This window comes from Lissotriton vulgaris, chromosome 5 (genome assembly GCF_964263255.1).
Source record: "Lissotriton vulgaris chromosome 5, aLisVul1.2, whole genome shotgun sequence".
Taxonomy (NCBI): Eukaryota; Metazoa; Chordata; class Amphibia; order Caudata; family Salamandridae; genus Lissotriton; species Lissotriton vulgaris.
In genome coordinates, this window is record NC_141693.1 from 786,001,639 (window position 1) to 786,025,339 (window position 23,701).

At 47.5% G+C, this 23,701-nt stretch overlaps 1 protein-coding gene across 2 annotated transcripts in view; it reads right to left on the minus strand.

Annotated features, from left to right (window-relative positions):
• The window catches only part of PALD1 (phosphatase domain containing paladin 1), a 1,202,673-nt gene that overhangs the window by 651,168 nt on the left and 527,804 nt on the right, over positions 1 to 23,701 (minus strand). The window lies entirely within an intron of this gene.

A 23,701-nucleotide genomic window follows, 5' to 3' on the forward strand; every position in this document is an offset into this window, starting at 1 on the left:
TTGGCAATTTAGCAAACAAGTTTGAATCCAATTTACAAAAGACTAAGATGAAATAATACATTTGCAGAGAAATAGACATTTTAAATAGGGGTATTCTGACAATCAAAGAAAGAGTAAAACAAATTTCAAGATAGAAAATAGATTTTCAAACTTTGTCCATTAGGGGAATATAATTTAACATGCACATGTCCACAGGTTGAGATGAAAAAGAGACCCACAGGTGTATTTTCAGTTTAAGGTTCAAATTCGCTTTTCATTTTGGTGATAGCACATTGTGTGGGGGCCTATGAGTAGCAGTGCTTCCATCTTTAACGCATCTATTTTATAACCCCCAAGGGCAGTTTATCACTTTATGGCCAGTAAAGCCATCTGGATATTGCCAGTCTCTGGTAACCAGAAAAAGACAATATCATCTGCACACAATTTAATTTTAGTCCCATCAAAAAAGAGGTGGACAAATGTAAGAAAGGGACCGAATAAGTTGAGCTAAAGATTTAATGAAAAGGTTGAAAAATATAGGGAAAAGGTGGAAAACTTGTCTGGTTCATTTACCTGGAAAAACTGTATCCACACAGTGACAATTAATTATATCTTGGGCAGAAGTGCCTATATAGATATAGCGAGGCAATCGGCCATGCAAACTGAGTTGGAAACATGAATGTATCCAATATTTAAGCAAAAACCTCCAACTCATGAGGCCAAACACCTTCTCTGCCTCAGGCAGAATTATGGACACTGAAATTGTTTTTTTACGGAGTTTTATGTAGCGCGAACTTGACCCAAATTGGGTATCAGAGCGCTTTACATAGCACCAGTTGCATCACATGAGAACACATTCATTCTTGCTAGGCCCCAGGAGATTAAGGGATTTGCCCAGAATCACAGGACGTTCAGCGTCATTACCGAACCGAGTTTCGCAGATTCGAGGTCGACCGCTCTAGCCGTTAGGCCAACTCCTCTCCCCAGAGAATGTTATCTGCTGTAGCTCCATCTATGGCTTCTGATAATTGGTAAGTTTTAGCAGTTAAGCTTCTTCCATTTATAAAACCATTTTGGTTGTCATGTATTAAAGTGTGTATAATTATATGTATTCTTTTGGTTAAAATGTTAGTGAAACGTTTCAAATCTTAATTAAGAATTGTTATAGAACTAGATGATGCTGGTTCTATTTCTTAAGAAGTTTATTAATAGTCTTTTTTCTAAAGGCGCGAGGAATCTTTCCACCTTATAGTATAGAATTAAAAAGCATGTGCATTTAGTGCTTATGCTTTTATGATATCCTGATTCCCGGGTGGGCAGGCCCTGAGAACTGGCGCTCAACATTGAATGTATATTGTATTGTTGTCTGCATTGATCCATATGTTTTAGCGCCAATGTTCCAATATAGCGGTTATTATGTGCATATCCTGTCCCCCGTATTCTTCTGTTTGATTGTATGGCACATGATCCTTCCTTAAAAATACAAAATGGAACCTCTGTCTCATCCTGGACTCAGTAGTGCATTCTAATACAAGTTTTATCCTGAATCGCTGCCGGACCCCAGGGTTGTCGGCTGATGAGCTGTGTCATACTTTGATATAGAAGGTCTCAATTTGTTCAGCGGCCGGCCGGCCCCTGCGGTTGTAGGCCCATGCTTGTATTTTTATTGAATGCTACAATAAAGGTTTAAAAAAAAAAAAAAAGCAGGTGCAAAGGATTTTTTAAGTCCTTGATACATGTTCTATAAAAATTTGCACTAAAACTATCCTCACCAGGAGATTTAGAGCAGGGGAGCAGTTTTATAACCTCATTTTCTTCACCCACTGTTATTAGGGCGACTAGAGAGTCAGATGCCTCAGGTCTCAAAAGCAGTGAGATCAATTTCATCTAGAATGATATCTAATTCTGAGGGAGTGATATGCTCGGTCGATTCCTCATACAGTCAAAAATAATTATCTTTAAAGAAATTCTTGATCTCCTACAATCTCTGGTAATATTGTAAGTTTTGGTGTCGTTTAACTTAGTTACCAGATAGCTGTTTTGACTTTCCTTTGATGACCAAGCTAGAAAACTGCCAATACTTTGAAAAGCCTCATGCACCTTACAATTAATGGTATTATTGTTCTTAATCTTCTCCAGTGAATAAAAGATTTAATGCAACCCTTTTCTCCTGCCAGTGTTGTAAAGCTGATTCAAATGTACTTTGATTTACATTTCCATATTCTTTGTCTGCAGGTGTGTGAATGGGATGAAGTATGTCCCTTAACTACAGAATCCACTGAAGCCCTCTCCATCCACTTATGATATGTGGTGAACAGTATGGTAATCTCTCTCAATGTAGCTATATAAGCCCACCAGTCTATTGCAATGTTATTGGTGGTGGCATTATGCATGAAAAAGATACTGTATTTCAGTTTCCAAGGTCAGGATGCTAGTTTCGCATGACAACAGAGTCTTATCTATTATCCATCTGATCAGTGGCATATCATTAACAACAGAAAAGATAAGCTTCACAGCAGAATGATAAGAAAAGGCACCCACATGATATTGTACTGTAATTTAAAGAAGAAAAGAAGTAAATAAATAATCAATCCTATTGTTTTGGGTGAGGCTGCGGAGGACTGAGGAGCTTGCCAATTATGCTGCCGTTCTGGATGAACTAATAACGCTAGACACCGGCAACAAGATCAGGTGGCTTTATAACTTGAGGCAGCTGGTGATGCATTTGGGCCTAAGGGATGTATGGGAGAGTCAAAAGCCACCTCCCAAACCAGTGATTAAGAAGATATATTGGGAGTGGGCACAGGCTCAATTAATATGTAGTGGGGCCGGGGGTCCACTTACCGAGCGGTTTATAAAGACTAAATGGTCTAGGAAGCTAGAACCCTTCCTTGACCTTATAACTAAGCCCTTAGATAGAACCCTGAGACCTGGGCCTCTGAGTCTTCCGGTCACGACCTCCTTCTGGCTATCCCTGAGGGTTATGCCTTACAGAGGCTGGATAGAGTACGCCGCAGAGGAGGTGGACTGGCCATCCTTTTCAAGTCCGAACTCTCCTGCACTATAAAACCTCTATCGACTCCTTCGGACGCTTTTGAGGCCCTATACTTTTGTATTGTGAATGCCCCCTCGAGTTCCTTCACCGGAATTCTTTTATACAGACATCCAGGTTCTAGAACTAATTTCTGCTCGGAGCTTTTCAGAATTCTGGAACCATACTTTGGTAGGTCTCACTTTACCATACTAGGTGACACGAATTTCCATCTAGAGGACTTGGCTTCTAAGGATACTTCTTCCTTAGTCAACTCATTGGAATCATGTGACTTTGTCCAAAGAGTGATCTATCCCACTCACAAGGCTGGCCACATCCTTGATGGGATATTCTCTAATGATCCCAGATTAACTGTCGGCGTTCCTGTGCCGATAGTCTGGTCTGATCATCTAGCCATTCCACTGATATTGGACATGCCCAGTTCGGAGGTCAAGGTTGGGACTGTCAAGAAATGTCTTAAAAGAAGCTTTAGGAACTTTACGAATGAGGCCCTGGCCCCCTTTATTCGTAGTACTAATATTACATCTCTGCGGATGGTTGATGAGACGGCTCTAGAACTCTCTGACTCCATCATTAAAGCAGTTGATGAGTTAGCGCCTGCCTCACTTAAACTTGTGGCGCGGCAGAAGCCGACAGCCCCTTGGTTCACTGAAGAATTGAGACTCCTCAGGCAAAAATGTAGAAGGAAGGAGCGATGTTGGCGCAAGTCTTGGGATCCCAGAGATCGAGAAGTCTACAAGGACCTGTTACGAGTCTACAAAAATAGGGTCATCAGGGAGAAACAGGATTATTTCACCAACTTAACCTGTTCTCTTACGTCTTCGAAAGAGCTTTTCAAGATCGTTGACTCCTTATGCACACTCCAGGTTCCCGACCCCGTGATTGCTTCACAGGAGCTATGTGATAACATCTCTGATTTCTTCTATAAAAAAATAGATGACATCTATGTGGCTCTCCAATCACAGAGGAACACTCTCAGTGAAGAAGACCTCTCTCGAGTTAAACATCTGGAATCCTGGGATGCGGGTTCTCCCCAAGTCTTGAACCAATTTCCCCTGCTCTCATTGGAGGGTCTCAACCTCTTATTAGACAAAACGAAATCTGCCTCCCCTCTGGACCCTGTCCCGCTGAGAATACTAAAGGACTGTAGGGATACTATACTTCCTCCTCTGTTGGAAATCATGAACGGAGCCCTGGAGCAAGGTACCTTCCCGGTGGCATGGAAGAGGGCTATTGTTAAACCCCTCCTTAAAAAGCCCACCCTGGACCCCGGTCTATTGAAGAACTTCAGACCTATATCCCTTCTGTCGGCCCCTGCCAAAATGTTGGAGGCCCATCTGAATCACCATCTTTCCAGCTTTCTGGACGCCTCAGGATTCTTGGACGGGTCCCAACACGGCTTTCGAAAGCTACACAGCACAGAGTCTGCATTGACGAAAGTCGCGGATAACATCCGGCGGAAAGTCGATTTGGGACAGACTACCGTGCTAGTTCTGCTGGATCTTACAGCAGCATTTGATACCCTGTCTCCCAGTACTTTAACATCTAGGTTAAGGGAGGCAGGGGTAGCAGGACCGGCCTTGAGTCTCCTGAATTCCTTTCTTCATCAGCGAGAGCAGCGAGTAATGCTGGGTGATCACCTCTCCCCTGTTAAGTCGTTGCAATGTGGGGTGCCACAAGGGTCGGCATTGAGTCCGACCCTGTTTAACATCTATGTGGCCCCCCTTGCAAGACTGGTAAGATCTCAGGGGATGGAGGTAGTGTCGTATGCCGACGACACGCAGATCATGGTGTCTCTGACCCACTCCGTGAATGTCACCGCGTCCAACTTCAAATCCTGTATGCAACTTGTTGCAGACTGGATGATTCTCAACTCATTGAAGTTGAACGGTGACAAAACGGAGGTCCTGGTCTTTGGCAAAGACCAGGAACTATGGTCAGATGAGTGGTGGCCCTCATCTTTAGGCATCTGCCCCACTCCCACTCTATCTGCCAGGAACCTAGGCGTTATCTTCGACACTCGGCTCTCTATGGAATTGCAGGTGAACAGAACGGTGGCCACCTGTTGGGGTGTCATTAGGATTCTGAAACGAATCGCGTACTATCTTTCACCACAGGCACGAAAACAGGTTGTGATCGCCCTTGTCGGCTCAAGGCTGGATTATTGCAATTCACTTTACGCCGGGGCCAACAAGGGCCTTCTCCAACGCCTGCAGGTGGTGCAAAATGCCGCAGCGCGCTTCGTTCTGGCCCTGCCGTGGATGTCCTCTGCGACCTTGGCAAGGAAGAATCTCCATTGGCTGCCTATCCCATTCAGAGTCTCTTTTAAACTTCTCTGCTTGACATATAATGCCTTGAAGGCAGGCCCGACTGATGCCCTAGGCTCTTTGCTCTCTAGGTATGTCCCACTCAGATGCCTTCGCTCGTCAGAGCTTAATCAATTGGTAGTCCCTCGAGCTAGGACGGCACGATGGGGAAGCAAGGCTTTCTCCATTCTTGCACCTCAACTCTGGAATACTCTTCCTCTGGAGATCAAACAACAGCCCTCACTTGTTCTTTTTAAGAAAGTTCTGAAAACTTGGTGTTTTACTAAAGCTTATCAGTGAGCTCTTGTCTCTGTCTGCCTTGTCTCTGTCTCTTGTCTCTGTCTGCCCGCAGCTAATTTTGAGTTAGGCGCCTTGACGCCCACTGGGCATAGTAGCGCGTTTATAAATTTTATTTCATTCATTCATTCATTCAACCCTGTATTTAAAGCTAAGGTACGGGACCCTCCCAGTACATGACTACATATCGGGGTGGTCTACTGTTGACGGTCCTGCACGCAAATGCCCGGGGTGCGCGGCCCCGAAGGAGACTGTGGCGCACCTATTGTTTGCCTGCCCCGCATATAAAATTGCTAGGAAGGTGTGGCTTAAACCAGTATGCAAGGGGTTGGGTTTGAGGTGCCATCGCATGGCTTTAAGAGTTCTTTCCTCTGACCCAACTTTAACTGTTATGGTATGCGGGGTGGCAAAAGTTTTGGGCAGCGCTTGGCTGACCCGCATCAAGAGGTTAAAACAGCAAACCCCACCCTGAAAAATAGACCCCTGTCCGATGCCCTCGGCCCTATGCAAACCTGAGTTAGCTGTAGCCTGTTGTATTCTCATCACATTGCTAACATTGTACTGTTGAGAAATTTGATTATTAGTAACACCTGATGTATAGTAATTATGTAATGGTTCTATTTTAATCTTGATACATAACTGTGTAGGTTTTAACTATCGTTTTATCTTTTAATGGATTGTATGTAAAATTGTTGGAAATGTAAATCTTTTATGGTGAAATTTTTTACCGAATAAAGATATTCATTCATTCATAATCAATCCTGGAAATACTGATTCGAAAAGACATGAATATGTCTTATTATGACCACCACCACATCTCTTGTAATCCTAGGCACCAACATACATTTATAAAAATTATGTTTTTTTTTTGTTTTATTGACAGTGATGGGAATTAGAAGAATACAAACTAGAAGATGACAGAAAGTTAAAATCCCTAATAAATATTGTGGTGCACGGTAAATAACAGTTCCTACTCCGAGCTTTCAAGGGGCTCAACAGAATAAAATATGGACCATACTAAAACATGATGATGTATCTGGCTTTACGAATGGTGAATGGCACAATCAATATCAATTATCATGAAGTGGAATGTGACAAATTGTACCAAAACTTTTATGAAATATAATGGCAATACCTCTGTGTGCTATTATAGGCCCACCTCCACGTTGTGAATGGTCCAAAAAAAATTTGGGGGAGTAGGCAGTGGTCAAGGGCCCATGGTGAAGTCTCATTAATATTGCATTTAAATTAGGCTAGGTGCGATGTTGTCCGCTCCTCTGAGGTGCGTGATCCAGTTGATCCAGCCTTTGTAAGTTGCCTTACTTGTGTCCTTCCAGTTGGTTAGTACCATTTTGACTGCAGCTGTCAATAATAGGTCTAGTAGGTCTTTATCATGTTCCGTTCTCAGGTCCGTGCTCAGAAATGCAGAGGTAAGGGCGGAAAATTATTTTGCTAGTGTGCAGAAAATTCTTTTGCTAGTGTGCAATCAAACAAATCATTTAAGAACACACATATTTTTCCCAGAATACATCCTATACCAACCCTATACCAACTGTTTGCGATTGTCTTTCGGTATAAAAATAATAAAAAAAAATAATTAGGCAAGGTGTCGAAAGTATATTTTCAATACGACTTTTTGCAATTATCAGGGGAGTTGTGAAGCTTTGTTTGAATTTACAATTGTAATTACAATTTTAAACATATACTTGCGTGCCAAATTGCATTCTCTTCATGCTTGTTTGTCAAATCACAGAGAGCTCTCAGCCTGATCTTTAAATAATTTTTATATTTTGGCTTTTGCAATGATCTACTTTGCACAGCCCGTTTGATATGAATAAAAGACTGACATAATACACTTTCGCTTCTGTTATGTACCTTCCTGTACAGCTTTCCATGACAGATGGAACATTGTTTACAAGCCTACTTGGCAGGTGAAGCAATCGTAACAACATGGTGTATGGCAAATATTTAAATTCTGCTACGCTCAGTCAAGAATTCACAATTTGGTTAACATTCCCAAGCACATTGATTCGGTTCACAAGAGGTAAAACTATGCAAGAACATGCTACTTCAGTTTCCTGACCAAAAGTAGAACCAGCAGAAGTTGTGCAAGTAATAATGAGTGCACTTTAAGGAAACATGAGCAATCCTAGCACTATTAGATTATCAGAAGCTACATCAAAATGTTATTTATTGGATTTGCAGTTCACAGCCAAACCATATCAACAGGACAGTTTGCAATCAAGTTTCAGCAAAATTCGAAAGAGTATGACTCCAAAGCAAATGGAATGTAGCGGGGTGGGGAGGGAAAGGGGGGGGGAAGCCTGCCACTGAGCAGGGTGAATCAACATATCCATGGTGTCCAGCATCATAACTATTCTAACTGCAGGCTTGATTGATACCCTCTCGATTAGTAGGGCGAGTTATCCGGACTTCTTGTGAGAAGGGTGCTCAAGCTCATTCACATCTGAATTAAGATTCCGGGGGTTGTTCACAGCGTCATCCGCATGGCTCTAAAGCCCTGAAGTCTTAGGAATGTTACCAGAGGGGCCTATATGTCGTTTGGGTGAGACCAGCAGGCATCAGATCCCAACATGTCTTAAGCTGCTCCTGGCAAAAAGCAGCATCCTGGAGCCACTTGTCCCTACTAGGTGCCGACCATCTACCCCAGGGAATCGCCACCCTGCATCTCTGCGGGACTAGCCTAACATAACCCAGAAACGCACCTTAGGGTTAACACTCAGGGGAATGGCCTGTGAGATACATGAAATATCAGTGAAGACTGCCATCCAGAAGCTCCCTACATCAGCTGTCCCACGTTAAGTCAGGAAGCCAGCGCTCGGCACGGCATGGGCAGCGTGAATCAACCACCAAGCCTATCCATGCCAATGTGTGTAAAGTCTATGTATGTATTTGAACTGTATTAAGCACAGCCGGTATTTCAGGGAAAGGCCTGGAAGCAGCAGTATATATATTGTTTGGTTTTTTTTTGTTTTTTTTTCTTGTTCCTCATCTCAACCATGGCTGGCCCATAAGTACCTTGGGCTCAAAAAAGGTATAACCTGGAGAAAGACTTGCTGTCTCAGTGCAGGACTGGTAGGGGTCAATGATTATGAAGGAGTGCCATGACCCTACAGACAAGTTAATTTCATCCTTAGTCACAGACCTTTATGTACTCTTAGTACGGAGCTTGCCATTAGCCAAATTACACCACTGCTTAAACCACAGATTGACCTTAATTATAAAAGTCAGATATGAATATGCAAAAAGGAGTACGACATGGCTTCGTAATCATTGGAACTGGGGAAAAAAAAAAAAAAAAAAAAAAAAACCCCAGCTTCAAATTATTGCGACCAATCGAGTTTTAGCCAGAAGGCTCTTCTTTCTGGTTTTCCTCCTCTTGAGAGATCTAGTTTTGATATAGAGAGCATAGATGAGCTCCAATCTTGTAGAGTCGGGGGGAGGCCTCTTTCCAACGCTTACAAATCTCACGTCGGGCTACCAACATTGAATAGAACACAAGATTGTTATTTGCGGTGCGTTTTTTGTCCTGTATTCCAAAAATTGCCAGTCCTAGGTCTATATTCACAGTGATGCCTATAGAAAATGTTAATTTGTTACTAATTGATTGCCAGTAAGATGATAGATGAGGGCAATCATAAAACATATGAGCGTCAGAAGCAGCTACTAGACCACACCGTGGGCAAGCTACTGGTATACCAGATGTAAATTTTGACAGCCTTTGAGGGGAATAGTACGCCCTGTGAAGGGTAAAAAAGTGGTTTCTTCGCAGCCAAGCAGGTTTGACAATATCCCATAACACAGTAAAGGATATCTCCCATAGTTCGTTTATATTTAATGTCGGCAGAAGAGAACCCCAAAGATGATCTGGTAGGTGGAATACTCCATCTATTTCCTCTAGGATTAAATTATAGAAATGGGAAACCTCTTTAGTTTTTAGGGTATTGTCCAGTAGAGAAGATTCCAATTGACTGCTGCCTCCCAGTAATCCTTTTGAACAACGAGTGGTGTCAGAATTTTGTGCATTCGCCCAACTAGAGATCTGGAGAAATTTAAGCCTTGATAGATTGGGGCCTACTTTTCTAACTAAATGCTCCCAGGAAAACATTTCCCCTTCAAAAAAGAGATCTCCCCAAGTTATGATACCAGCTTCTTTTAGCGGGCTTATCAAGGCATCTTTAGTCCACTCAGGTTGGTCCGGAAGGTCCCATATAGGAGAACTGTTTGAAAAGTACCCTATTTTGGTAGTTGTTCTAAGATTGTACCAAGTTTTCGCTAGGCCCTGTAGTATCTTCAACTTTATCTTCTTAAAAAATTTTGGATCCCCAAACTTGAACAAGAATCCCACCTGATTTAAGCCCTCAAATTTTAATAATGTTGAAAACATCAGGCCGATACCCTGCTCAGCTGGAGTTTTAAGTAAAATTCGAGCATGTGTCATCTGAAACGCCCAGGCGTAAATTTGAATATCAGGGCCAGCCAAGCCTCCCTTCTCCCTACGACGCCTTAATTTATTCCAAGAAATTCTTGCTAGCTTATTCCTCCATATAAATGAGGTTATAGCACTCTGTATCTTTGCTATCATTTTCTTTTCAAAGTAAAGTGGTAAACTCTTGAAAATAAAGGTCAACTTAGGTAGAATGGACATCTTGACCAAATTTGATCGACCTAAAAGAGTCAATGGAAGATGTCTCCAAGAATTCATTGAATTCCTGCAGTCTTTGGCTACCTGAGCAAAATTTGTATGGGCGATCTGATTAATATCTTTTAAGATTTTTATACCCAAATATCTCATATTAAGATTCCGGGGGTTGTTCACAGCGTCATCCGCATGGCTCTAAAGCCCTGAAGTCTTAGGAATGTTACCAGAGGGGCCTATATGTCGTTTGGGTGAGACCAGCAGGCATCAGATCCCAACATTTCTTAAGCTGCTCCTGGCAAAAAGCAGCATCCTGGAGCCACTTGTCCCTACTAGGTGCCGACCATCTACCCCAGGGAATCGCCACCCTGCATCTCTGCGGGACTAGCCTAACATAAACCAGAAACGCACCTTAGGGTTAACACTCAGGGGAATGGCCTGTGAGATACATGAAATATCAGTGAAGACTGCCATCCAGAAGCTCCCTACATCAGCTGTCCCGCGTTAAGTCAGGAAGCCAGCGCTCGGCACGGCATGGGCAGCGTGAATCAACCACCAAGCCTATCCATGCCAATGTGTGTAAAGTCTATGTATGTATTTGAACTGTATTAAGCACAGCCGGTATTTCAGGGAAAGGCCTGGAAGCAGCAGTATATATATTGTTAATCGATAATCTGGATATTTAGGTCAGAGGACCTGGTCTGTTGGACTGAGGGCATACAGAGCAGCGCAGCCACCAGTTCTCTTGTGTAAAGTCATGTGATTAGTCTGCAGTGGGATGGGTCAGTAAGTATCACTTCTAAGACAGGGAATGTCGGAGGGTCCATGGGGACGTTTGGAGCTGGTAGTTGGTCAGGGTGTCGTTGAGGGAGGTGGCTGGGTCCTGAAATAAGTTCAAGTTCAAGTTCAGTATTTGTATAGCGCACTACTCACCCGGAGGGTCTCAAGGCGCTTGAGGGAGGGTGGTACTTTACTTATCGAATATCCAGGTTTTTAGTTGTTTTCTGAAGGTGAGGTGGTTCTGTGTAAGGCGGAGGTGGGTGAGGAGAAAATTCCAGGATTTGGCCGCTAAGTAGGAGAAGGATCTTCCCCCCATGGTGGATCTGTGGATGCGCGGAATTGAGGCGAGGACTTGATTGGACGATCGTAGTTGGCGGGTGGGGGTTTATAAGGACAGGCGCGTGTTGAGGCATTCGGGTCCTAGGTCGTAGAGGGCTTTGTGTGCGTGGGTGAGGAGATTCTCTTGTTGATGGGGAGCCAGTGGAAGTCTTTCAGGTGACAGGAAATGTGAGCTTGGTGGGGGATGTCGAGTATGAGTCTGGCTGAGGCGTTTTGGATGCGTTGGAGTTTTTTCTGTAGTTTGGCTGTGGTTCCGGCGTAAAGGGTATTTCCGTAATCCAGTCGGCTTGTGACCAGGGTGACTGTCTTCCTTGTTTCGGTGGGGATCCAACGGAAGATTTTTTTGAGCATGCGTAGGATGTTGAAGCATGATGATGAGACGGCGTTGACTTGTCTGGTCATCGAGAGGGAGGAGTCCAGGATGAAGCCCAGGTTACGTGTGTGGTCCGTAGGTATGGGTGCGGTTCTCAGGGCTGGTGGCCACCATGAGTCGTCCCAGGCAGAGGGGGATGAGCCTAAGATGAGGACTTCCATTTTCTCCGAGTTCAGTTTTAGACGGCTGTTTTCATCCATTCGGCTACTTCTTTCATTCCTTCGCCTAAGTTGGTTTTGGCTGTGTTTGGGTCTTTGGTGAGGGAGAGGATCAGCTGGGTGTCGTCTGCGTAGGAGATGATGTTGAGGTTGTGTTGGCGCGCGATGGATGAGAGGGGACTCATGTACACGTTGAAGAGGGTGGGACTGAGTGATGATCCTTGTGGTACGCCGCAGATGACTTCGGTGGCCTCTGATCTAAAAGGGGGGAGGCGGACTCTCTGGGTTCTTCCGGCGAGGAACGAGATAATCCAGTCCAGTGCTTTTCCTTGTATTCCGATGTTGCTGAGGCGTTGTATGAGGGTGCTATGACAGACTGTGTCGAAGGCTGCGGAGAGGTCAAGTAGGATGAGGGCAACTGTCTCTCCGTTGTCCAGTAGTGTTCGAATCACGTCTGTTGCTGCGATGAGGGCGGTTTCGGTGCTGTGTTTGGCTCGGAAGCCAGACTGTGAGGGGTCGAGAGATTTGTTGGATTCGAGGAAGGCGGCGAGCTGTCTGTTGACGCTTTTTCAATGACTTTGGCAGGGAATGGGAGGAGCGAGATGGGGCGGTAGTTCTTAAGTTCAGTGGGGTCTGCTGTGGGTTTCTTCAGAAGGGCGCTGAGTTTGGCGTGTTTCCAGCTTTCCGGGAAGATAGCGGAGTTGAGGGAGCAGTTGATGACGTCTCGGAGATGGGGTGCGATAATGGAGTCTGCTTTGTTGAAAATGTGGTGAGGACATGGGTCGGTTGGCGATCCTGAGTGGATAGAGTTCATCAGGCGGATGGTGTCTTCAGGGGTGATAGGGTTCCAGGTGCAGAGGTTGTGAGAGGGGGTTTTGGTTCGGAGGTGGGTGGAGTGGACTGGTCTTCGGACTGGTTTTCAAAGCTGTTATGTATGTCGGCGATTTTGTTGTGGAAGAATGAGGCGAGGGAGTCGCAGAGTTCTTGGGAGGGAGTGATGTCGTTAGTGCCGGCGGCGGGGTTGGTAAATTCTTTGACGATGTTGAATAGTTCCTTGCTGTTGTGGGCGTTGTTGTCAAGTCGATCCTTGAATGCTGATTTCTTTGAGGTTCGGATCAGTTGGTGGTGTTTGCGGGTGGCGTTCTTGAAGGTGGCCAGGTTGTCAGTGGTTGGGTTTTTTCTCCAGGCTTTCTCGAGGGTGCGACAGAACTTCTTGGATTTCCTAAGGTCATCGTTGAACCAAGGGGCTTTTTTGCTACCTTGCTTGATTTGATGGTTTTTCAAGGGTGCTAGTACGTCGGCGCTGAGGGTGATCCATTGTGTGAGGTTGTTGGCTGCTTGGTTTGGGTCCGATGATTTGACAGGAGGGTTTTGGTGAAGCGATGTGAAGAGCTGGTCGGTGGTAATTTTGTTCCAGTTTCTTCGGGGAATTGGTTGTGGGTGGTTGTGGGTTGTGGTCTTTTTGTAGTTGAAGTGAACGCAACTGTGGTCCGTCCAATGGAGAGCTGTGGTGTGATTGAAGGAGATGTGCTTGCTGGAGGTGAAGATTGGGTCGAGCGTGTGCCGGCATTGTGGGTGGGGGTATCAACAAGTTGTTCGAGTCCGAGGTTGGCCAGGTTGTCCAGAAGGGTGGTGGTGTTGCTGTTGTTTTTCTTTTCCAGGTGGAAGTTGAGGTCTCCCAGTAGAATGTAGTCCTCGGAGGGGAGGGCGTGTGGGCTGATGAAGTCCGAGATGTCTTCGCTGAATTGTGTGCGGGGTCCTGGTGGCCTGTAGATGAGGGTGCCTCTGAGTGTGGTCTTGGGGTCGGTGTGGATCTGGAAGTGAAGGTGTTCAGCGGTAGTGAGGTTATCGTCGGAACTGGTCGTGATGAGGATGGTGTTCTTATGGACGATGGCGATGCCTCCTCCTGTTTGGTTGGTGCGGTCCTTTCGGATGATCTTGTAGCCATCCGGGATGGCAATGGCGATGTCGGGAGCAGATGAGGAGTTCAACCAGGTTTCTGTAAGGAAGGCGACGTCCGGCGATATGGTGTCGAGTAGGTTCCAAAGGTCAATGGCGTGTCTGTGGACCGAGCGGGTGTTGAGCAGGATGCATTTCAGGTGGTTAGTGTCGGACCTCTGTTTGGAGTTTGTGGATTTGGTGTGGGTCCTGATGCAGTCGAACTTGCAGGAGTGGCAGGTGAAGGGTCCATGGGTGTGTCCTGGGGCGGCTTGGTAGCAGTTTGGTGGTCGGCCGGGGTTGAGGGCTGAGAGGGTTTTGGCGTCGTACGTTAAGCGGGCGGGGAGGGTAATGCGGGGGCCAGGGGGTCTGGCGCTGGGCGCGGTCCAGGCGCGGACGGGCGTAGATGGGCTTACCTTTGGCGCACCTTCTGCGTGCATGGGGCGCGACCGCTGCGCGTGAACGCTGCGCGCAAAAGCATCTGTCATAAGTGGAAAGTGGAGGGGGGTGGGGCGAGGGAGGAGCAGCTGGGAGGCGGGAGCGGGGTGGAGAGCCGGGCTGTGAAGGCACAACAACAAACAACAAAATGGCAGCAAGCCAAAAGCCCACAGGACGAGACCCCAACAATCGGTATTAAAAGGGAAGCGTCACCGGCACAATCAGGCACAAATAAATCAAAGGCAGCAAAGCACAATCGATTAATAATGGAAGCGCAGCTGAGCAGGCAGTATATCGCTACGATACAGATACAGTCAGGCGCTAATAAGGCGTAAATAGTTGCAGGGGCAATGCGAGCAATGGGCAGCTGATTATAAAGGCAAAGAGCACTCAGGCGGAGGAGGAGCTACGCGGGCATCCAAGATGGTCACGTGAGCAGAGGGCTCCCGAGACCCGCGCCGCCCTTCCTGATATATCCTGCACATATCCTGATTACTTCGACGGGCTTTTGGAGTACTACTCTTACTGATGCTGTCGATCCTTTTTTGGTCGAAATCGGACCTTGGGGACCAACTTTCTACTGTCCTAAACCTTCCGGCCTATCCACCGACGCAACCGGGGTCTCGCCTGCCTGTTATGGCCGAGCTGTAATGCAACAACAACGGCTGCCTGACATCTGGCCCACCGGTGGTGTGCCACTTTCACTTTCGGTTTTCGGCCTCGTCGTCTTTGTCTCCTCCTACTTTGACTTCGCCTGCCACTCTCACGGAGCACACTCTCCTTCATCGGGCTGCAAAGAGACCCGTGGCATTCTCTTTTAACATCACACCTCAGAGTTTTTGGGCTCATCATTGCCCCGCCGACCTGGGCGTCTTCGGCTGAAGCTGCATGCAACATGGCGACAAAACCCGAGGCGGAGAAACGCAGGAAGGCTATGACTCGGGGTGGGTCGATCCAATCTAATATGATCGAGCGCTATACCCAGCCAAGAGGCTCCCCTGGTGTTGCTAGTGTTGGCTCTGAAGGCCCTCGAACGGACATATCGTCTTCCACTGAGGTGTCACTCCAAGACCTTCTGGCCGCCATCTCTGGACTTAAGGCCGATATGAGTCAGCAATACGAGGCCATCGTGTCCAAGATAGACACGGTGGCTGTGGATGTTACTCGTATTCGAGCCGATTTGGCCAAGACGAACGAGAGGGTGAAGGCACTGGATTTGAAGGCGTCGAGCTTGGTGACCGACATGGCGGAGGCACAATCCGAGATTGGGAACCTGCGCTCCTCACACGACCTACTGCTTAGACGCATGGAAGATTATGACAATAGGGCCAGGCGGAACAACATACGCCTGGTTGGAGTGCCGGAAAGTGATGGTGCTGCCTCGATCGATTTACTGGTCGAGGAACTTATTGTTGCTAAACTCGCTCCGGTTGGACTCAGCAAGTTTTTTGCTGTAGAGCCTGCCTATCGTTTCCCAGGAGGTCAAATGAAGCCGGGTGGCCCGCCGAGGCCCATCATCGCGAGGTTGTTTCATTATCGCGACAGAGACGCTATCCTGCAGGCGGCTCGTAAACACGGCCCGTTGAAATATGACAATAACTCTATCTCCATCTATCCTGACTTCACTCCCCAAGTGCAGCGACAGCGGTCTGGATTCCTCGGAGTGAAGCGTCGCCTAAGGGACCGGGGACTGAAGTACGCCATGTTGTTTCCAGCTCGTCTGCGGATAGAGTTCAGGGAACGAGCTTATTTCTTTGATCAACCGGACCGTGCTAATGACTGGTTGGACTCGCTGCCTACAGAGGATACGGAGAGTGGGGGCCCTGGTGGTGCGGATGGTGGCGCAACGGCCCAGGAGTAACGTGGGCCCCCAAAGGTCCGACCTGAGACTATGGACTATGTTGAGTAAATTCACTGTGAGATCTATGTTTATGCCTGGGAGGGTGCGGGTGCGGGTGATTTCTCCCTTCCTCCTCGGGGTGTTCTTTGTGTAGATCAGATGGGGCGACAGGCACACTGCAGTTTGGGGTGGCTTTTCAGTCAGCAGGGGTGCAGGGTGGGGGGTGTTGTAACGGGTTTTTGGTTGGGGGATGGTTCTTGGGGTCTGGGTTGTGTTTTGTTCTGTTTGTTCTGTTCTCTTTTTCATGGTGTTTCACTGATTGCAAATATTCCGGCACTGGGGTTATGGGAGGGGGTCGGGGCAGATTGTCTTTGCTGTGATGGGGGGGGGGGGTGAGATGCAGGTTCTTTCATGGAACGTCAACGGTTTGGGTGATAGAATCAAACGGGGCATTGTTTTACAGTTTCTGAGGCGCCACGCCCCTGATGATGTGTTCCTTCAGGAGACCCACTTGATAGGGAATGCCTGTAAGGCTCTTGACCGCCGGGGCTATCGTTTGGTGGCTCACGCTGGTTTCACTTCTGGGTCCCGGGAAGTGGGTATCATGGTGAAATCCTCTCTAGCCCTTGCAATTGACGATGTCACATTGGACGATCGGGGGCGGTATGCTGCTGTCTCTGGGAGGTGGGAGGGTAAACCAATTGTGTTAGTGGTTGTATATATTCCCCCGGGGCTGCAGGCTACCACCTACGCCGACCTCGGCAAGACCCTTCTTGGTCTCCCAGGTGGATTGTTGATCATGGGTGGGGACTTCACTTCTGTTATGTCTGGCGAATGTGATCGGCTGCCCTCAAGTGTTCTACCGCCTTCCCAGATGTGGCTCAATGAGATGGCCGATACCTTTGGTCTGGTGGACGTTTGGCGTTCACTACACCCGTCTCTCCTTCAGTATACCTTCCACTCTGGGGCGCATGGCAGCTTGTCTCGTATAGATTATTTTTTTATGCTGGCTTCCACTCTGTCCACCGTTCGGGAGGTTCGCCATCTCCCACCGGGTATCTCGGACCACTCCCCCTTGATGATTAGGGTCTCTGTGGGTGGTTTGCTTGGTAACAGGATTCCCCCTGCGTAGGCTTCATAGTGTTCTCGCGAGGGCTGCAACTCTCGCGGAGCTGGCAGTGGTGGCCTCCCTGGACGCCACTATGGCCTTTGACACCATCGAATGGCCCTATCTCTGGGCGGCCCTCGCCAAGTTTGGCTTTGGCCCTAACTTTATCGCCTGGGTCAAGCTCCTCTACGCACAACCACTTGCTCAAATTGTGGTAAACGGTAGATGCTCTGACCCCTTCCCATTAGGCCGTGGCACTCGTCAGGGCTGTCCGCTTTCCCCGCTCCTATTCGCGCTGGCGCTTGAACCCCTTGCGGCGTGGCTGCGGTGGGAACCCTCGATGAAGAGGATTCGGTGGACACCAGATCTCGAGGATCGCGTCTCATTGTATGCCGATGATATCCTCCTTTATCTCACTTCCCCCCAAAAGTCTCTTAATGTCCTCTTCGACGTTCTTACATCCTTCGGCAAGAACTCCGGGTTAGTCATCAATTGGACCAAGTCCTGTGTCTACGCTATAGCCGGTACTCTACCACCTTTGCCCCGCAGGTTCCCTATCTTGGTGTCGACGGACGGTTTTAAATATTTGGGGATTTATGTCTCTACGGTCTCCTCAGTCCGCTACGAGCGGAACCTGTATGCTCCGCTCCGCCGACTCAAGCAGGATGTGAGAAGGTGGCGTGATTTGCCCCTCTCTCCATTGGGTCGAGCGGCGCTCTTTAAAATGATGGCGCTCCCCCGCTTTCTTTATGCTCTACAAAACTTTTTCGACCCTATCCCTGCTCGCTACTTTCGCGAGGTCGAGAGTCTGCAGCGACAACTAATCTGGGACGGTCGCGCCCGTATTGCATTGTCCAAACTCACCCTCTCTTGGTACGATGGGGGTTTTGCTCTACCGGATATTAGACGATATTATTGGGCCTCACATCTGAGCGCTATCAATCATGCGATGTACTCTTCGGACCCTGCTCCCGCCTTTGCTCTGGACAAAATATTGTTGCCCGGTGGCAACTTTAATAGGGCTTTGTACTCAAAAGCACCTATCCGTCTCCTTACGGGTCCCACGAAGTGTGCGGTGTGGGCCTGGAGAGATGCTACTGTGGCCACGGGCTGGGGTGGTAAGCTGACGCGTATGACGCCGCTGTATGACTCGGATCGGTTGGGCAGCCTGTGGAAGACGAAAGGGTTTGATAAGTGGGACATGATTGGGATTAGTAAGGTGGAGGATCTGTGGGCACGGGGTGCGGTGAAATCCTTCGCTCTTTTGAAACTGGAATACCGGCTCGATGACAGGGAACACTTTCGGTATCTGCAGATCCGGCATGCCTTGTCCTCCGTCTTCCCCCCTGGTACTGTTATTCCGCAGTCCTCCCCCTTGGAAGACCGTGTCTTGGACGGTCATCTTCCCGATAGCACGATCTCCTTGATATATAAAAAGCTTATCAACAATAGGGCGGACCAACTGGAGAAACTTTGCGCTTCTTGGACTGCTGACGGGCTCGAACTCGACGACGAGGACTGGCAGTCCGCTGTGTCCTCCCCCAAGGAGGTGGCAATTCCGGCTCGGCTTCGTTTTGTCCAGCTGAAGATCCTCCACCGTGTGTATGTGACTGGAGCGCGTCTGGTACGAATGGGTCTAGTTTCGGATGGACGATGCAGGCGTGGGTGCGGTATGGACGGTACCTTCCTCCATATTTTGTGGGAATGCCCGATGGTTTCGGCCTTTTGGTCTAGAGTGCATGGTCAATGTATGGGAGCCTTCGGATTGCAATGCTGCTCAGACGCTCTGGGTCACCTTGGGCAATATGGTCGCGAAGAGAGATATAGCTCAGCTCTGGGGCTCCCCTAGACCACCATCGCTAAGTACCTGGAAGGAGAACATGGACTGGTGCATGTTTCGTGAAAAAACGATATATGAGGCACGTGGGCGTCCTCGGAAGTGGTCCAGGGTCTGGGCTCAATGGAACTCTTATCGCGGAGATATTTGCTCCCCCCCGCTTGACTATGAGGCTCCTCTCCCCTCCTCCCCATGATTGACGCTCCGTTTCTTGTTTTTCATTTCCTCTTTGGTCCTTTTTCCTTTTCCCCTTCGTGCTCGCCCCCCCTCACCAGCTGCGCTCCTCTACTTGTCGTTCATGTCTCCCCCTTTCCCCCCTCCCTTCTACGACCCTTGCCAGTATGATACCATGTGTTTGTGTGTTGTTGTTTTTCTCTACAAAACCATAAAATTAAACCTTTTTTATCCTGTTGGGTATGATATTATGTTCCATATGATAATGTATGCTCAATAAGATTGCTTTAACGGCGTACTGTCTTCTAATCTCTTCTTATGTCCCGCCGCTGGGTTGTAGGCAGACGCTGTGTACTGTGTCTTTATAAATAAAGGTTTAAAAAAAAAAAAAAAAAAAAGAGCACTCAGGCAGTATAGCGCTACGATACCAGAATGGGAGCAGGGAGCAGCGTGAGGAGCGACCGCTTCTGAGGGTCTCAGGACGGTCACAGCGCTGGGGCGAGAGGGGAGAGCCTAATCTATCTGTGGGAAGGAGGAGCAGCTAGGAGGCGGGAGCGGGGTGGAGAGTCGGGCTGGGAAGGCACAACAACAAACAATAAAGTGGCAGCAAGCCAAAAGCCACACAGGACGAGACCCCAACAATCGGTATTAAAAAGGAAGCGTCACCGGCACAATCAGGCACAAATAAATCAAAGGCAGCAATGCACAATCGATTAATAATGAAAGCGCAGCTTAGCAGGCAGTATAGCGCTACGATACAGACACAGTCAGGCGCTAATAAGGCGTAAATAGTTGCAGGGGCAATGCGAGCAATGGGCAGTTGATTATAAAGGCAAAGAGCACTCAGGCAGTATAGCGCTACGATACCAGAATGGGAGCAGGGAGCAGCGTGAGGAGCGACCGCTTCTGAGGGTCTCAGGACGGTCACAGCGCTGGGGCGAGAGCCTTATCTATCTGTGGGAGGGAGGAGCAGCTGGGAGGCGGGAGCGGGGTGGAGAGCCGGGCTGGGAAGGCACAACAACAAACCAAATACCTACTGAGGGGTGACAAAAGTACCCTCTGGATATACCATGTCGAAGGATGTCAAGTGCATCTGAAAGAGTGAAAGAGTCCCTTTGTCCCCATGCCATGGGCAGCAAGGGGTGGTCCACAATCGGAACCGATGTGGCAAATAAATGATCAAGTAAGCGCCCTCCTCCGCAGCTCATTCCAAGCCCATACCATGCAGGCCACTGTATCTATCTGGTTCTGCACTCGTCTGGGGTCCCATGCCAATCTTTCTGTAACTGACACCGGGTTTGCCTAGTCATGCTCAGGCACCATGTACGCTGGAACTGTGTGGGGTGCAGTACTAGTGTACAAAATGCACCTGTGCAGTAAAGAAATATAGGTCTATGTCGGGTACCCCCAGCCCACCCTGCTCAAGAGAAGCATCAATAAGTCCCATGCCATTCGATGTTGTGTGCCTGTCCACACCAGTGATATATTGTGGGACCAGAGTTTCTTACAGAAGAACAAGGGTAGTCAGAATGGCAAGTTAACAAACAAGTGCAAGAATTGAGGAAGTATCACCCTTTTGTCCACAACCAATCTTCCAGTGAGGGACAGCAGTATTTTCAACCATGCGGCAGCCTGATCCTCGAGCCATGTCATCATCCTGCCTTAGTTCTCTCTCTCCAGAGATAGTCTAGGTCCCGAATGAGCCAAATACCCAGCTAATGAACCGGGGCATAAGCCCACGTTAGTGGGAAGTCAGAGACAAAGGACTGGGTTGACCCCATTTGGATTTTGCCTAATCGATGGTAATGCCTTTGATGCCACCGATACAAATGAATTCCTGGAGAAGGGTATTTAAATTAGTCTATGGTTCTCTAACAAATAAGATGATGTCAACGTACCCACATTGAAACTAGGATGTTCCTGAGGAGAAACGCAAGTGATGAGAATGGGGTCTCTGTCAGGCTGCTAGTGGTTCCATGGCTATTGCAATTATTATAGGTGGCAGGGGAAAACACTGCTGGGTGCCTAAAGACACAACATAAGTAGCGCTTTGTCGCTAAATTTATTCTCAGTGAGGCGACGGGCTGAGCATATAGTAGTCGAATCAATCTTAAAAATGTGTCATTAACCCTGAGGTGAGCTAAGAGATGGAAGAGCTAGGGCCATTGAGGGAGTTAAATGCCTTAGTGGCATCTAAGGAAACAGCAGGAAAAAATTGAGGCTGGGTTCAATTGTGCATGGAAAAGTAAACAATTTGTGCAGGTTATGAGCTGACTGATCAGGTGAGACCATGTTTGGCGCAGAGGGAGGAGTTACGAGTTGATTAGGTTAGATAAGATTTTGTTGCCAATGATTAACATATAGAGACCTAGATGTGTTGCAGCGCAGGGGATTCTTATCGGGTTTCAAAATGGTAACTATGAGGGCTTCTGTGAGCGTGGGGAGAGCAGTCCTCTTGTTACAGACTCCGCTTACATTTTTAGGAGATGAGGGGCACGTAGGTGTGAGTATCCCTTGTAAAAGGCAGCCGTAAGGCCATCAAGGCTTTATCCCCAGGTAAGCTTCTGATGACCTAGACTAATTAGCCATAAATGGTTAATTGAGAAAAAGGCAATGTGCCTCTTCTAGGCGCAGAAGCTGTATCGTATCTAAATAGGGTGCAACGATGGGGGGTGGCAGTCACAGAGAGGAAGAGAACAGGTCAGTATAAAATTATACCATAATGTGCTGTATACAGTCTCCATTAGCATGTACAGTGGGTTGACCGTCTATGAGTTCGACAACATAGTCACTCGTCCCAGGGCTTGTGCAACAAACCAGCAAGAGTCTTGCCTGCCCTGTCTGCCTCGCCATAGCACCAGGCACAGACTTCTATCCCCCAAATAATGCATTTCCAGAAGTGCTGCCTGCTTATATTCCTTAAGTATGATGTGGATAGATGTTAAGGTGTCCTTATCACAGGATTCAAAGTACAAGAGTTCAATGGTGCGAATCTCTGCCTCCAGCCATGTCAGTTTCCCCTGTAGCATTTTCTGCACCCCTCCTGATTAGCAATGCAAACCCCACAGAATACCAGCTTGAAGGCCTCTCACAGTATGGACTGGGAGGTAGAAGACTGCAAGTTATGTTAAAAATACTCAATATTGGCCATCCATACCTCACTGCGGAACACCTGATCACACAGCACAGCCAGGAGTCGTCACCAAGAGAACATGCGCAAAATGTACTCAAGGGGTGAGCTTCAAAAAGACTGAGGCATGGTTAGACAGTGTGCATGGGAGATGCAGAATACCAGTGGTCCAGGAAGATATGCCTCTCATGACAAGCCAGTAGTCGATTCTTGACCAGGTGTTATGCGAAGATGTTTGCACGTTTCCTCTGTTATGCGTACTTTGAGAGAGCAACAAATATCAATGAGGCTATTATCTGTCATTATGGTGTGCAGCTATGCAGCTGCATGAGGGTATGGGTGCCCTGAATCAGTTGACCTGTCCTACACTTGCTTAAAGGACCATGTTATAATCCCCGGTCCATTGCCACACCCCAAGCCCATCGACCTAATCAGCCGCTAGACCTCAGCTAAGAAAAGTGAGTCATCTGTGTTGGAACCACAAACAGAGAACACCATCAAGGGATGCCCCAGTTAAATGTCTGCCAGGATAACATCGTAAAGTGCCCGGCACATGCGCAAAGAGAGGCCCTACAGAGCAGCACTGCAACTCCCTGTGGCTACTTTGAATAACAGACTACATATCACTTTACTATCCAATTCAACCCGAAGTGCATCTGTGTCGATTCCAGCAGATGCAGTTCCTGCAGCAGACAGATGCTTTGCACCTATCATTAAGACCCCTAATGTTCCAATTCAAACATTCAACAGAGGCCATTTATGGGGAGGAGTGAGATCAATATAAGGTCACCAATATATTTGGCTTTTATGGACTTGACCTCAGCCTTTGATTATGTTAACTGGTCATGACTATTGTCCATTGTATTAGAATATGGGTTGGACGAGGTTTTAGTACACTTTTTAGCATAACTGCATAATGATTTCAAAGCTCGGGTCAGGATCAACACTGGTGGAGAGATCTTTAATGATTTCAGAGTCTGCAGAGGGGTCAGGCAGGGATCTGTTCAGGCACCCCTACTCTTTATTTTATAGATTAACAATTTATACAAATCCCTGATAGTGCTCACCAATGAGGTTCCTAGAGTTAACAGTAATATACTCCCAGCCCTATTATACGCCACTGATGTGGTATGAATGGGTCGCACACCTAATGCCCTATGCCTTTTAGTGCGGGTTTTTGTTGATTTTATGGCCTCTTTAGACCTATGCATCAATTAAAAAAAATATTTTATAATGGCTTGCTGGCCGAGAAAGCGCCCTTTAAACTCCATCTCCGAGGGTAATCAAAGTTT